General features: G+C 37.2%; 1 protein-coding gene and 1 long non-coding RNA gene across 28 annotated transcripts in view; one reads left to right on the plus strand and one right to left on the minus strand.

The window, feature by feature from the left end:
• The window catches only part of ADGRL2 (adhesion G protein-coupled receptor L2), a 631,449-nt gene that overhangs the window by 318,342 nt on the left and 299,050 nt on the right, over positions 1 to 14,057 (plus strand). The window lies entirely within an intron of this gene.
• On the minus strand, positions 10,219 to 13,674 carry LOC121027369 (uncharacterized). Its single transcript, XR_005788688.1, has 3 exons — positions 13,080 to 13,674; positions 11,709 to 11,900; positions 10,219 to 10,616 (listed from the first exon to the last, which is right to left on the minus strand). It is a non-coding gene; the product is annotated as an uncharacterized LOC121027369 (long non-coding RNA).

Below are 14,057 nucleotides of genomic sequence, written 5' to 3' on the forward strand. Positions count from 1 at the left end.
AACGGGGGAGGGGCAGAGAGAGAGGGAGACACAGAATCAGAAACAGGCTCCAGGCTCCGACCCATCAGCCCAACTCACGGACCGCGAGATCGTGACCTGGCTGAAGTCGGACGCTTAACTGACTGCGCCACCCAGGCGCCCCGGAACAGGTCTTAATGGGTATAATTTCTTATTGCTGAATGACTGATAGATGGTTGTTACATGTCACTGTTACGTTCTTCATCACATTTCCTTTAAGAGCATCTAACTGGTTTACCACACTTGAATAGGAGTTCCTGCAACTGAATTTAACAGAATGTATCACACAAAAAAAATTCAAAGTTACTTCCTTTTTCTGGCATCCATTTAGGTAGTGAGCCATGAATCAATGTTTATTAGAAAAACAGAGCTCTACATACAATGAAAATGTGCTTTTGTGGGTGGGAAAGCACATTTTTGCAAAGAAGACCATTATTTCAATATACAAATATTTGCAGAATCTGTCACCCCACAAATGCCTAATGTGATCACTACAAATGATTTTCAGATTGATTTTTACCATTTTGACAAGCTTTTACCAATATCACATGGCCATATTTTCTTCCACCCAAGCAGAGAGCCCAATCATGAATTGGAAGAATTCTCAGAATTTGGGTTTAAAGATTCCTTCACCAAGTATGCCCATTTTAGTATTGCGGTCTAAAGGGGTACAGATGACAAAAGGACACTTCTTAAATTGACACTTGTTTGATGGAGTCAATGTTTTTTAGCACTCTGCAAAGTAAGAATGTGCTATCTTTTGTATATAAGATCTGCCATCAGTTGCTTGTTTTCAGAACTGTTAATAGGTTGTACTGAGTAATCTGCACTCTCTTTGTGACCCAAAAGAACCCACTGAGCTTGGAGGTACAATCTGTGACTCGGGGGCAGTTTTTTTCTATCTAAAGCTAATAAAACCTGCACCCTTACCTTATTAGTGCTGTCCTCTCACCAACTGAGCTAACACCTCCGAAAGCAAATAGATAATTTGCACCAAGCCATATTCACATCCAATTTCCAAACCAGCTCTTCCTGTGTCACAGTGGAGAGGTACCTTATGGTGAAACTTTATAGAACTTTTAGTAGGTTTTATAGGCTTCCTTTTCAAGGTTTAGTGGAAAGGAGATCTTTGAAAAAAGTTGAATATAAAATTCAAAGGAAAAGAGAACCTGGCGGAAACCTAAAAGAGAGTATTAATATTCAAACAGAGATGTCTTATTCTGTCTGTTTGTCATCAACATTAACACATTTGGTTAAAAAATGTTATTGAGTATCCATTTCATACACTGTTATTTAATGATGGATAAAACAAGTTGGGTCTTGCAAGATATACAGTCTAGCTGGGAACACAAATAAACAATAACAATTAAGCATCAGAAGGGAGTTCAGGGGGAAGTTACAGGATTCTGGGAAGGCTTTCTGAAAGTGTTAGCAAATCATCAAGGGCTGAAAGTTTTCCAGTCAGAAAGAGCCACTTTTCTTCCACTTTATTCAAATATATTTCTCTGTACTGTCTTAAACACCACATTTAATTCTGTATTCTAACTTTTTACTCCTCTTTTGCCTTCTTTATTGTTACAAAGGTCTTGGAAAATAAAGTATTTAAACTGAAACCTTTGAGGTGTTTGAAGTAATTTCCATAAGCCCTCCCTAGGAAATTAATAAGTAATGCTATCACCTTTGTAGCAGTGAGAAAATTAAGGCAGAGTGAGGGTAAGTTCTACTTGGTACTAGTTTCAGAGTCAAAACAATATTCCAGGTTCCTTGACTCCCAGTCAAATAGTGTCTTCCTTTGGCTTCAAGCTTTATACATCTTGCTTATTAATCATTACGAGTTTTTGGTTGACCAGGAAATTGTATTACTATAAGAGTTTTCGATGATGAAAGTTTTTAGAAAAATAAAAGTGAAAATCCCAAACTAGTCCTTGGATAAAAGTATGTAAATACATGTCATTTAAACCAGAGAACGGGGCACCTGGGTGGCTCAGTCGGTTGAGCAACCGACTTCGGCTCAGGCCATGATCTCACAGTTTGTGAGTTTGAGCCCCGCGTTGGGCTCTGTGCTGACAGCTCAGAGCCTGGAGCCTGCTTCTGATTCTGTGTCTCCCTCTCTCTCTCTGCCCCTCCCCCACTCGTGCTCTGTCTCAGAAATAAATAAACATTAAAAAAAGATTTTTAAAAAAATAAATAAAAATAAACCAGAGAAGATACAGAGCAGAAAGATGTTTTAAGTCAGTGACATGAATTTCAAAGACTAGCTAATCAATTATGTGGTCCAAACTTTAAATGTTTTATTTGTTTATTTTGAGACACACACACACACACACACACACACACACACACACACACACACAGAATCCCAAGCAGGTTCTGCGCTGTGAGCACAGGGCTGCACGCAGGGCTCAACCCCACGAACCACGAGATCATGACCTGAGCCAAGATCAAGAATCCTGTGGACCAAACTTTAAAAAGCCTTACTTAGGGGCACAAGGATGGCTCAGTCGGTGAAGCCTCCAGCTCTTGATTTCAGCTCACGTAATGATCTCATGGTTTGTGAGATCGAGCCCTGCATTGGGCTCTGCACTGACAGCATGAAGCCTGCTTGGGATTCTCTCTCTCCTTCCTTCTCTGCTTCTCCCCCATACTCCCTCATGCTTTCAAAAAAAAAAAAAAAAAAGAAAGAAAGAAAGAGAAAAGCCTTACCTTACACAGACTATCTACAGCTAACTTCGCCAATTCATCTTAACTAATTTTACATTGTCTAGTTATGGCTAATTATTCATAGTCTGGTCATACATCCCACTTTGCCTGGGATGGTCCCAATTTACACCAATTGTCTCTCATAATTAAAAATAGCACCCCTTTCACTTGAAAAGCACCAAGTTTCAATAATAAATTATATGATCACCCTAGTTATTCACCATATTCTGGTAAAGTGGTTTGAAAATAACAGGATTGTGCCTCCTTAACTCACTCTTACTGCCCACTGTACGTCTTCTCATCATCTGTACATAATCTTGAATACCTCCCAGATAAGTGTCATCGTGACAGAATAGAGGAGGAAAAAGAAGGAATGCAGTCTGCTCAAATGTTCTCGAAGTACTGGGGGCAAAATCACCTCCAAGTCATTTGGTAGGAGTACACTGGTCTCATTCTTTTAGTTAATCACTGTATTTTGGTTGTTTTGTTAAGTTAGGCCTGATTGATTGCAAGAGGGCATGGGCAGGTGGTGAGCATTTGGCCATTTGGTCTTGCTGTTAAATGTTCCATTTGTAGGGTCCAGACATTTGCTAGCCATATTAATTGTTAAAGTCAAGTTTAGAAATGTGAAAACAGAAGAGAGTATGTTCTTTAAGAATTGGTTCTTTATTCTCAACGTACTTCCTGTAACTGATTTATAGATTTTTTTCAAGGATGGCAACTAAATTTGGTAGATAAAAGTTGAAAATAAAATATTTAAACTTAAATATTAATATGGTTTTGATTTTGGGTAATCATATGTTCACACAGCTAGAAGAGTCATTGGTGAACTGTATATCCTGCTACCCTAAAGCATGACTGCAGATTATAAAATATCTCAATTTTCAGAGGAAAATATAAAGAGGATTTTTTTTTCTTTTTACTTACCATTCTGTTTTTAATTTGTACTTCTAAATTATCCATATCTAGGAAATCTTTCCAGGGCTCAACATAATGCCTTATAGCTAATACTCAAAGAAATGTTTATCAAGTGAACAAATGAAAGTATTCTTCACATCTTCACAGTTATCTCAGATTTCTAACATATATAATACCATAAGGTAAACTATATCCTGGATTTAAAATAAAAATATTTGCTTATCTTCTCATAATTCAAGGATATATTAAGATCTGCATGTCTATGTGAATTCCTTTCATAAAAGCAATAACAAATTTTCAAGCAGAAAAACCTATAATTCCCCTCCGGTTTCACTATAGTCATGTTGATGTGCTTCCTTCTGAAATAATCAGTGCCTTAAAAAAAAGGAAAAACAAAAAAAACCCAGCATGTAGTGATTAGAATATGCATTCTGTGAATGGTACCAAACCTGTTTGTGAATCAAATTCTTTCAATTCTCAAGAGCTTCCCTAACCAGGCATAGATTCAAGAAATTTCTCAGTGATTGCCTCGCTTACTAGAGAATGATTGAAAAAGAACATACACTAAGCCTCCAGACTCTGACAAGCTTTCTGAGGGCACAAATAATTGAGACACTTTAAGAAACTACTTTTATTCTAGTCTATGAATGGGAGTATCAACTTATCATTTCCTTCTCTCTGTCCCTCTATAGTCCTAAGGTATTCATAAATATTTTATCTTTGCCTCATCTCATTTAATTTGTTTATTATATTTATCTGGGTAGAACTTTAGTCTGAAACTAATTTGATATATGTGGTGTTCAGGCCATACTCATTTATTTTATATGTATTTATTGAGTCACTATGTTGTGCCAGGTACTGAAGTTGATGTGAAAATACAATAAAAAATGAACCTGACATTGTCCCTCCCATAAGGATATCACAGTCAGAGAGGGGAGGAATGTCAATAAATAATTAAGATAAATACTGTGTGGCTCAGACAATAAGAAAGAGCTGATCAAGGCACAGTGATGACACAGAGAAGAAAGTGATTCATAATGAACATTGTGTGAAATTGTAAAATAAATCTTCAGAGATAGATGAGTAAACTGAATCTTTAAGAATTACTAGAGTTAGCCAAGTAAACACAGTTCATGAAGACCATTCCAGATAGAGGACATTCAAAGGTGCATTATAGGGATAAGCATCTGGAAATCACAGAGAAATTATCTTAATATTTAAGTAGCATTTTCCTTTAGAAATGTATGTCTTACGTGCTTTCTAGGCATATTATAAAACATTTGATCCTTTTTGACCATTCTCTTTAAGTAAATTAATATCCAAGCTGAGATGCCCTTCATTTCTTATTCAGTAATGTAGGCAATAAATTCTCATGAAGGCATTACTAATCCCAACTCCAAATTTAAAACGTCATTTTTTATACAAATATGTTTGTCACCAAAACAAGTAGCCAGAGTTGGTACTGGGTCGTCTTCCATCCCCATGAGTCTCAGTCTATGAAATGGAGGCTGATATTCCTTTTGAAAAACATGTTAAGTAAATATATTGTCTCTGTACAGGAACTTCCGGATGTTATAAATTGTAAACCTGTGAATGAGATATCATATCTAGAAACCCCCGATATTAACAACCGTACAGGTATTCCTCTACATGGAGATATTTAAAGTGCCTTCCATTTCTAGGATACCACGACTGACTAATTGCCTTATGAACCCACAGAGGTTCTAGTTTACGTCAAGAACCCCCGCCGGGATACCCTGTGATACTATGAGCGCTCAGTGTAACTCTCGTTATGACACATCATAAAGTCAGCCGAACTAAAAGGAAAGAATTCCCGTGAATAATGACCTCACCTGTTAGCTCATGGGTTTTTTCTAGTCAGAAAACAAGTTTCCTGCCTAAAGCTGAATGGCCGGGCTAAATACGGCAAGGTTGTAGGAAATCCCTAAACCAAGAAGCAAGCACAACCTAGGAAAGCTACTGCCCTGCCAAAATGTAATGTGTCTTTGTAAGTCAATTTTGAAATCAGACTCTCAAGAAAAGGAAATGCTACTTCATGTCACAACATCTGCTAAAGTGCATTTACTTCCAGCAGAAACAATAGGACAACTCCACTTGGCACTTATCTTACTGAAAAAGGCCGAACTGCTAAAAAAGTTGCAACACCATAAATAGACATGGTAATGGTTTGTCCACTCCAATGAAGGGGTTTCTGTGGACTCTGCACTTTTCCATGCCCCCTGCATCTCCTCACTCCTGTAATAAGTAAGCAAATAACTAAATAAGCAAATGAGCAAAACTACTAAAACGACGGAACCTTAATATAACCTTTTCAGCAAGAGATAAAAAGCGTATCGATTGGTGACTGCTGAAGGACATCGTTAAACTCTCAACGTTTGATTTCATTTCTTCTTCTCTTATTTTATTTATTTATTTATTATTTGGTCGCCCACAGGCATCTCTGTACTGACTGACCCTGCTAGTTCAACTATTAAAGAATTTCCCTCTCCAAGGAGGCCTGATGTAAACATGATAATCTGTTTGGCGGCTCCTATGATGGGCCATGAATAAAACATACGACAACCCAGTTGGAGTTCAAGCAGTTCACTACTTGTTACCAGAGAGAATGTTTGGAAGCTCATGGAACACTTCACCATGCTTAATCCCAGAGGCCTGGAATCCCATTCTTGGTTCAGACTAAGCCACAAGAATTGTCTCTATCTATTGGCCTTCTGGTCAACCACCCTACAATATCTTGCTAAACAGACCTGATGCTAGGGATTGGATTTGAAGGCTCCTCTAATTGTGGCAGAAAGCAAGTCTTTGCTTTTAGCATGTATGTACTGTATCCTTGACAACAACAACAACAACAACAACAACAACAAAATGTTGACTAGGTGAGATTTCGAAAAAGAAGTCTGAAGACCAGAATGAAAGAGCTAGAAAGCAGCTATATCTGTTGTATGTAACAACAGTGCACACACAGAAATCAAAATGAAAGATACCTACGTGCTTCTGTATAACAGCAAAAATAAGTGATTGGATATTTTTGTCCTTGATTACCTGTATAACCATAAAAAGAAAGGGTTGTGCTATAATCGCTGCACTAGCAAATCAAAGAGGCAAAACCTGTCCCTGCTTGGGTGGATGCTGTTGGGTGGATAAAATCAGAGAGGAATTATTTAATATGACCTTTCCTACACAACAAGAGAACAATTGTTGTTATAATTCAGGTTTGTTTTTAAAGCAGGGTCATTAAAAAACTGCTTATAACACATTTTTTTCCTGGAAATCTCTCCCTTTGTGCACTGTCCTTGGCCATTAATTCTCTAATTATGTTCCTGCATATATTTAATTTTTGATCTCCTGTAGAAGGAACCATAAAGTGAACACTTTATATAAAGACGGTTTTATATTGCTATGTAACAGCTGCTATTGACAGAACAACTTTCCTGGGACTGTCTTTTGTCTGTCAACAAGTTCTCCTTATCATCTCTGACATACTTTGTACTTTTTACATGGTTGCCATTATTCTTTATTTCAAGGAAAAAAATTAAACGCAATGCTGAGTACTGGCAACATTTGGAAATTTAAAGTGCATTTTTGCATTCCTAGTATGCTTTAGAGTAAGTGTGATTTGGAGAGTGCGTGTGAGTGTGTATGGTTTCTGTAAAATTCAGCATTCTACAAAGAGCACTGCCAACATACAGGGGCATAATGAATGTAAAATAATAAGTTAATGTCCAGAACACATCTACTTTAAAAATATTATAAATAATAAAATTTGCATCTACTGCATATGTATAAGATCTCATCTATATTATTTATGCACCTCCGCTGTAAGATTTAGGTGACTTAATTTAAATATACTGTCTAACTCTCAGTAAATCATTATTGGGGAAAAAAAGTTGGATTTTAAAAACTTTTTGAAATCATAATGAAATCTCTTTTGAACAATTCTTTGAAAAAAATCTACATCTAAATACTCCTTATAGTATTTGGTGAGAAAATTATAGTAGCACCTGACTCATCAGCCTTACCCTGAAGTATGATGTTCCACATAAGCAAATTTTTCTGACAATTGCAGTTTACCCCCTCCTGTATTTTATGAAAATCAAATGAGACAAAATATAGAAAAGTGCTTTATAAATGTTAAAATGTATTATAATGGATACTATCTATATATTCAGTATGTTACAAACTTGCTTTTACTTTTTTTTTTTTCATTTTTGTTTATTTATTTTGAGAGAGAGAGAGAGAGCGAGCATGAGCAGGGGAGGAGCAGAGAGAGGGAGACAGGAAATCCCAAGCGGGCTCCGTGCCGTCATTGCAGAGCTTGATGCAAGGCTCAAACCCGTGAACCATGAGATCATGACGTGAGCCAAAATCAAGAATCAGATGCTTAACTGACTGAGCCATCCAGGTGCCTCTACAAATTTGCTTTCAGATAATTGATTTGTAAAAATCTTTCCAAAATATTTATTTTCCTGCCATCTTAAGCGGCATATATGAAATACAAATTTTCCTGTATTTAAAAAAAAATGTTTATTTATTTTTGAGAGGTTGGGGGAGGGGTGGGGGCGGTGCAGAGGCTCTGAAGGGGGCTCTGGGCTCTGAGCTGACAGCAGATAGCCCAATGCGGGTTCGAACTCAGAATCATGATATCATGACCTAAGCTGAAGTCAGATGCTTAACCGACTGAGCCATCCAGGTGCCTCTTGCCCTGTATTTTTTAATGGAGATGCATTAATTATCAACAGTAATTGTAGGATTCTGAAATTTTACAAAGGTACCCTCTGCAATATCTTGCCCTTGATAGAGGCTCCACGTGGTTATATTCTTGTTGGTGCTGTTCTGTTCTTTTAGTTCTTTTAGTTCTTTTATGGGTAAGTGTTCTGTCCTCTAGCTCTGTGAAGCTGTCAGTCCAGTTGGCTTTTTTCATGCCCTCTTTGTTCTCCTCCCTTCTTTTTCTTTCTACTTTACTACTTGAGTCTGCTGTGGTTTAGGAAAACAGATAAACAATCCCCTTAATCGTGTCTGAACAGGAAATAGGTCCGGGTGAGGATCCAGTAGGTGTCTGTAAATTTTGGCAGATGTGTTTCTGTATAAACTTTTTGGAGTTTATATTCAGGCTACCAAATGTAAACTCATTGAACAAGTATTTATTGAGTGGCCAGTGTGTTTCAGGCACATAATTATACAGACACAGCCCTTGTCTTCAGAAAGCTTACAGTCTACTTGGAGAGACGCACACAAACCACATGATTACCCAAATATTTAATTGGACCGGATGGATGCTATGAAGAAGAAATGCAGGATGCTCTGAGCACACTTACAAGAGGGCACCTGAGCTAATCTAGGAAGGCTTCCTTTTAAACCGAGACCTGGAAGAGGTGCCAGATAAAGAAAATAGCATATAAGGATATTGTGTAGTGTTCACAGAATCTTTCTTTCTAGAATCTTCTAAGTAGGTGAAATGGTTAATTTTAAAGACCTCTTAATAAACAGGTAGTTTACTACATAATTTCTTTCAAGGAATTTTCAAAATTCCTTTGATGATTGGCTGTAATTCAACTTACTTTCACCTGCTTCTCCTTCTGGACCTTAGAGGTATTCTTCTCTCCATCTCGAGGCATTTGCTATTTAATTGTGGAGTATGGCTCTTCTGTAACCAGCCACTTTTTCTGCCTTACCTTGAGGACAAATTTTTAATTCCAGACTGTACTCGGCTCTCAAGCTGACCATAGAACTCCCACTGACAGCAGTGAGAGCTGTGCCTGTATATCTAGGAAAGTACACTGCCCTCTGTGTCACTGTCAGACTCCTCTGGCACAGAGCCTGGAAGCCCGAGTGTATGTGTGAGTCTCTAAGGAAACGTCCCTCTCTGCAGTGCCACACTAGAAATAGTGTGAATGGAAGCAGAGAAACTAGATGAAAAAGAAGGGCATGGCATCAGGACTGGTACCTGTTATCCTGCCAACCACAGCAGTAGAAGGAGGGGTGGAAGAAATTGCAAGCATTTTTTTTTCCAAGACTAGATTCTCTATTTCACAAAATTGTCAACTTACAGCCACAGATAGATTTTTAATAATTAGCATACTCGCTAACACACACAAGGCCTGGGCTAGGGTACAAATGGAAGCCTGAACTTGGGACGAACCCTATTCCCTTCCCGCCCCCTGCTCCGTTCTGTACGGCAGGGGCCTACCCAGCATGTGTCCAGCCTCCATCTCTGGCCTGCCCCCACTCCAGACAGCTACACCCTTAGGAGGACTGACCCAGGGAAGAGGCCCAAATTGGCCCTGGAAGTGGGCTTCAGGCCATTTGGACAGGGAATTTCTGGAAACACTTGTTCTTAACCACTCACTAAACTGTACTGCCTTAAATAATGGGGAAATACGTAGTGGTTTGAAATTGAACATACATGGGTTTTAAGGATGAGAGGGCCGTGCAACTTCGAAAACTTGCTTTTTAAGTCAGTGCTTCTCAGGCTTCACGTGCGTGAGAATAATCCAGATACCGTGTTAAAATGCAGATCTTGAGTCAGTCCATCTGGGGTGGGGCTCCAGATTCTGCATTTCTTACAAGCTCCCAGGTGATCTGGGTCTAGAGCCCACACTTTGAGTCACAAGGCCTATGCGAATATTAATGGTTTCAGTTGTCTATGGGGGTGTTTGTGTGTGAACATGCTGTTACTTCGGGATGGGAAGTTTTAACAGTGAGTGTAAGAAAGAAAAATCACATGATACCGTGAGATTAGAAGACCCAGCTTTTAGATTTACCATTGTTAAGATTCTTGTTTCAGATGTGTCCCAGACAAACAGCCTTCTATACCTATTCCTTCTCTGTATGAATCCGGTATCAGTGATGTCACCAGGTCTCATCCTTGAATTGGGCTCTCAAGTGTTGCTTCAACAGCCTTCTAAAATCTTACAGATTTCTAAGATACATATTAGAGCCAGTGGAAGACTAAACGTCTCCTGGTGCAGTAAAGAAATTTTGATTAGATTTAAACAGCTGTCATCTCTGAAATTTCCCTCTCTAAATCATCTTCTGCTTTCAACAAGCTCTTACATGTTGCTTTCTTGGATGGATGCTGCGATTGGTACACCTCTAACTATTCATGTTAACTGGGACCTGTGACATGGAGCTGATATATATTTTAGAACATCTTCACCAGCTTAAAAAGGCACTTGGCTTAGAGAAATTTACTCTGGTATCTTCTTTGCCACAATAACTCTATTTCCTTGGATTAAACAAAATTCAATTATACGAAGTAGGGCAATGATGTCACAGGTCGCACTGCTGAAAGCAGGCTTGAAACTATCACAGACAGATAGCTTTCGTTTGACTTAGAGGAAATGCGATCTACAGCACATATGTTTTCAGAAGCAGCTTAATCTCAATCATCAAGGTCCCTGGGCTTATGAGAAATGGCAATTTAAAATGTTGACATTAACGAAGATTACGTAATGGAAAATTGACTAATGTTTTAAGGATAAATCTATTTCTAGATTGTGTTATTCTGCATTTTTAAAATAAAATGTGAAATATTCTGTGGGGTAGTGGACCAAACCTCCCCCTGAGAATTTATAGATTATTAACTGAAATGGCAGTTTTCTTGTTAGTCATGATCAAAGCGATTTGGGAATGTCTAAAAACATGTGAAAGTTGATTACACATTTTATTACTGGCACCACATTGACTGGCCACCCATATGATGGAGCAATTGTGACTGTGGATTAGTTCCAACTAGCCTCAGGGAAAGAGCACACTGAGTTGAGACCTTTAGAAAGCATTTATTTGCTTGCCTCATTTAATCAAGTGACTTTTATAATTTTCCAGCTTTTACCCTTATTTATTTCACATAATGAGAAAGAAAAAATAAATATCTTATTTCTGGCATTTACACAAAAGATATCCACCATTTAAAATGTCATTTCAAGACACAAATACCTATCTTTTTCAAGAAATTTATCTGTTTTGTTGTTCAATGAGACAAAACATGCTTAAACACAATAATTCTACTTGATCTTAAAGTAACCAATATTTGTCTTCAGAGTCATACTTACCTCTCAAAATCCTATCCATTTTGGAAGACCAGGAAAATCCCTTCTCTTCCAGGAAATCTGTATTCCTCTAGTCAGAATTACTCTCTCACTCTCCTATACTCTGGCAGCAGAATTATGCACATTTACGAATAAGTCCTTTATATAATCTTTATGGAGTGCAACTAGATACGTTTGGTACTAGAAAGTGAGCTCCTGGGAAACAGAAATAATTATTCATTACATATTTTTTATTTAATGTATTTAATTCATTTAAATTTAAGTGTAATACATTTGTTTAAGTGTATGTTTGTTGTTATTTTTCCGAAAGAGCATAACCCCAGTGCTTTCTCATAATAAACATATATTGTACAATGCTCGAATTGAAACTTCCTGATTGTCAATGATTGTAGATGAGTGAATTGTGGATGAATTAATTAAGATCACCAAATCATCATACTGACTTTTTAAGAAATAACCTATGGTAAATGATTATTATAAAGTATTAGAGCCCTGGCAATACGTCAAAATTTAACATTTGAACACAATTTGGATAAAATAAAATCACATTTTAAAATATGTTTTGTGTCGTTAATATGGAAATTTTAAAATTTAACGTTGTTTTATTTTTAAAAATTCAGGGAGCATTTACCTCTCATAAATAAATAAATAAATAAATAAATAAATAAATAAATAAAATCATGTATATATAATGCATAGCTCATAGGATTTCTATTGCTGTTATTTCAAGATACTCCATTTGTATTCAAAATACTATTGTAGTTTACAAAACAGTGTGCCACTCAAACTAACACATAAATAAACAACACATCCAGTGATCATTTCTGTATACTGTTCACTATTGTAGGAAACTAAATAAGACAGGCCACTAGAGAATCAGAGCCAACATTAATGCTTAACCCCTGGCTCACGTTTTAATTTTTCATTTATTGCAATAAAATATATAGATTTATATATTTTCTTTTCTGCTTTCCTTTTTCTTTTAATGGGTGACCTTGGCAACTTTTCCATTTTCCCTATTTTTAGAAGATTGTTAACAAGTCCACAGGCATCAAGAAAATATACTCTCTGGAATATTAGAACTCAAGAAATAACATAATGACAATCTACTCCTCCAGCTCAGAGAACCCCTTTACAGTGGCATTAAGAGGCTTTCAGATGAAAAAATACATAAATTAGTCATTTAAATTCAGGCACTGAAGTGAGAAAAACTTGGGTTTACCAACCAGTTCTACCACTTGCTAGTTGAATGACCTTGAGAAAGATATTTCATCTCCTTTAGATTCAGTTCCTTAATAAGGAACAATGGAGATGATAACAAGGCCTACCTACCCTAGGTTGGTTGGAGGATTCTAATCCATGTAAAGCACTTACCACTGTGCCTGGCAGAGAGCCCATCCTGAAACTGACGTTTCAGGTCTCTTCCTGAGAGCCAGACCTTGCCATCCATCAGCTAGTCAGGCACGTGAGCTTGTGAGCCTGTTTGTCTCCTCACCAAGTGTTTCTGTTTTTGTTTACTCCAAGCAAAAGGAGTTACCAGATTGTAGCAATTAGAAGAGAAAGTGAGACCCCTCAAAGTCAGAGAAAGAAAATCAAAGCAAAGACTTAGTCACTAAATCTTCCAGAAGGAAAGAGAAAGAGGAGCTAAAGCTTGATGGATTACATTCTGAATTCAGTTTCTTAAAAAGGAATTTTTTTTGTGGTAAGGGACAATGGAAAGATACCAAGTTACAATACAAACCCAAGGGCAAGCCTCATGGAAATCAAAGACAGTGACACTACAGGCACATTGTAGAATAAGGGAATGTTTGAAAAGAGAGGGCTCTGTATTTACCATTTTGCTTGATCTACATATCAAAAGCATCCTCCAACTGTATATAGAAGATCCTGGCAGGAAAATGTTTCATATGAAAAATAAAAACTAAAATAAAATAAAAAAGAAAGAAAGAAGAAAGTGCTGGAGGCCATGTCATTTTTTTTTCATCGTATTCTCTTTCACAGATTTCGGGCCAGGTGCGAGTAGCTCATGCAAAGGAATACCTTCCCAATCACCACAAAAGCAAAAGAAGATACTGGAAAATACAGCATCCTCCGTACTTAAAATGAGATAACCTAACTGAGAACTAGAAATGATCAGGGAAAATTAAGTGGCTACTGCATGAAAAAGCACACCTTATTTTTTTCCATCTAATAAACTATTATGTAACAAGTAAAAGCCCACTGTGCTTGCTAGGAAAAAAGAAACTTTTGCTCAGCTAACTATAGAAATATTTTTATTTGATAATGTATTTTCCTAAGTTCTTTTGAATCAGTAATATGGAAATACTGAAAGTCAAATCTCCAATGAGTTGA

Source organism: Herpailurus yagouaroundi, unplaced genomic scaffold, assembly GCF_014898765.1.
Source record: "Herpailurus yagouaroundi ecotype Mexico unplaced genomic scaffold, PumYag 77, whole genome shotgun sequence".
Taxonomy (NCBI): Eukaryota; Metazoa; Chordata; class Mammalia; order Carnivora; family Felidae; genus Herpailurus; species Herpailurus yagouaroundi.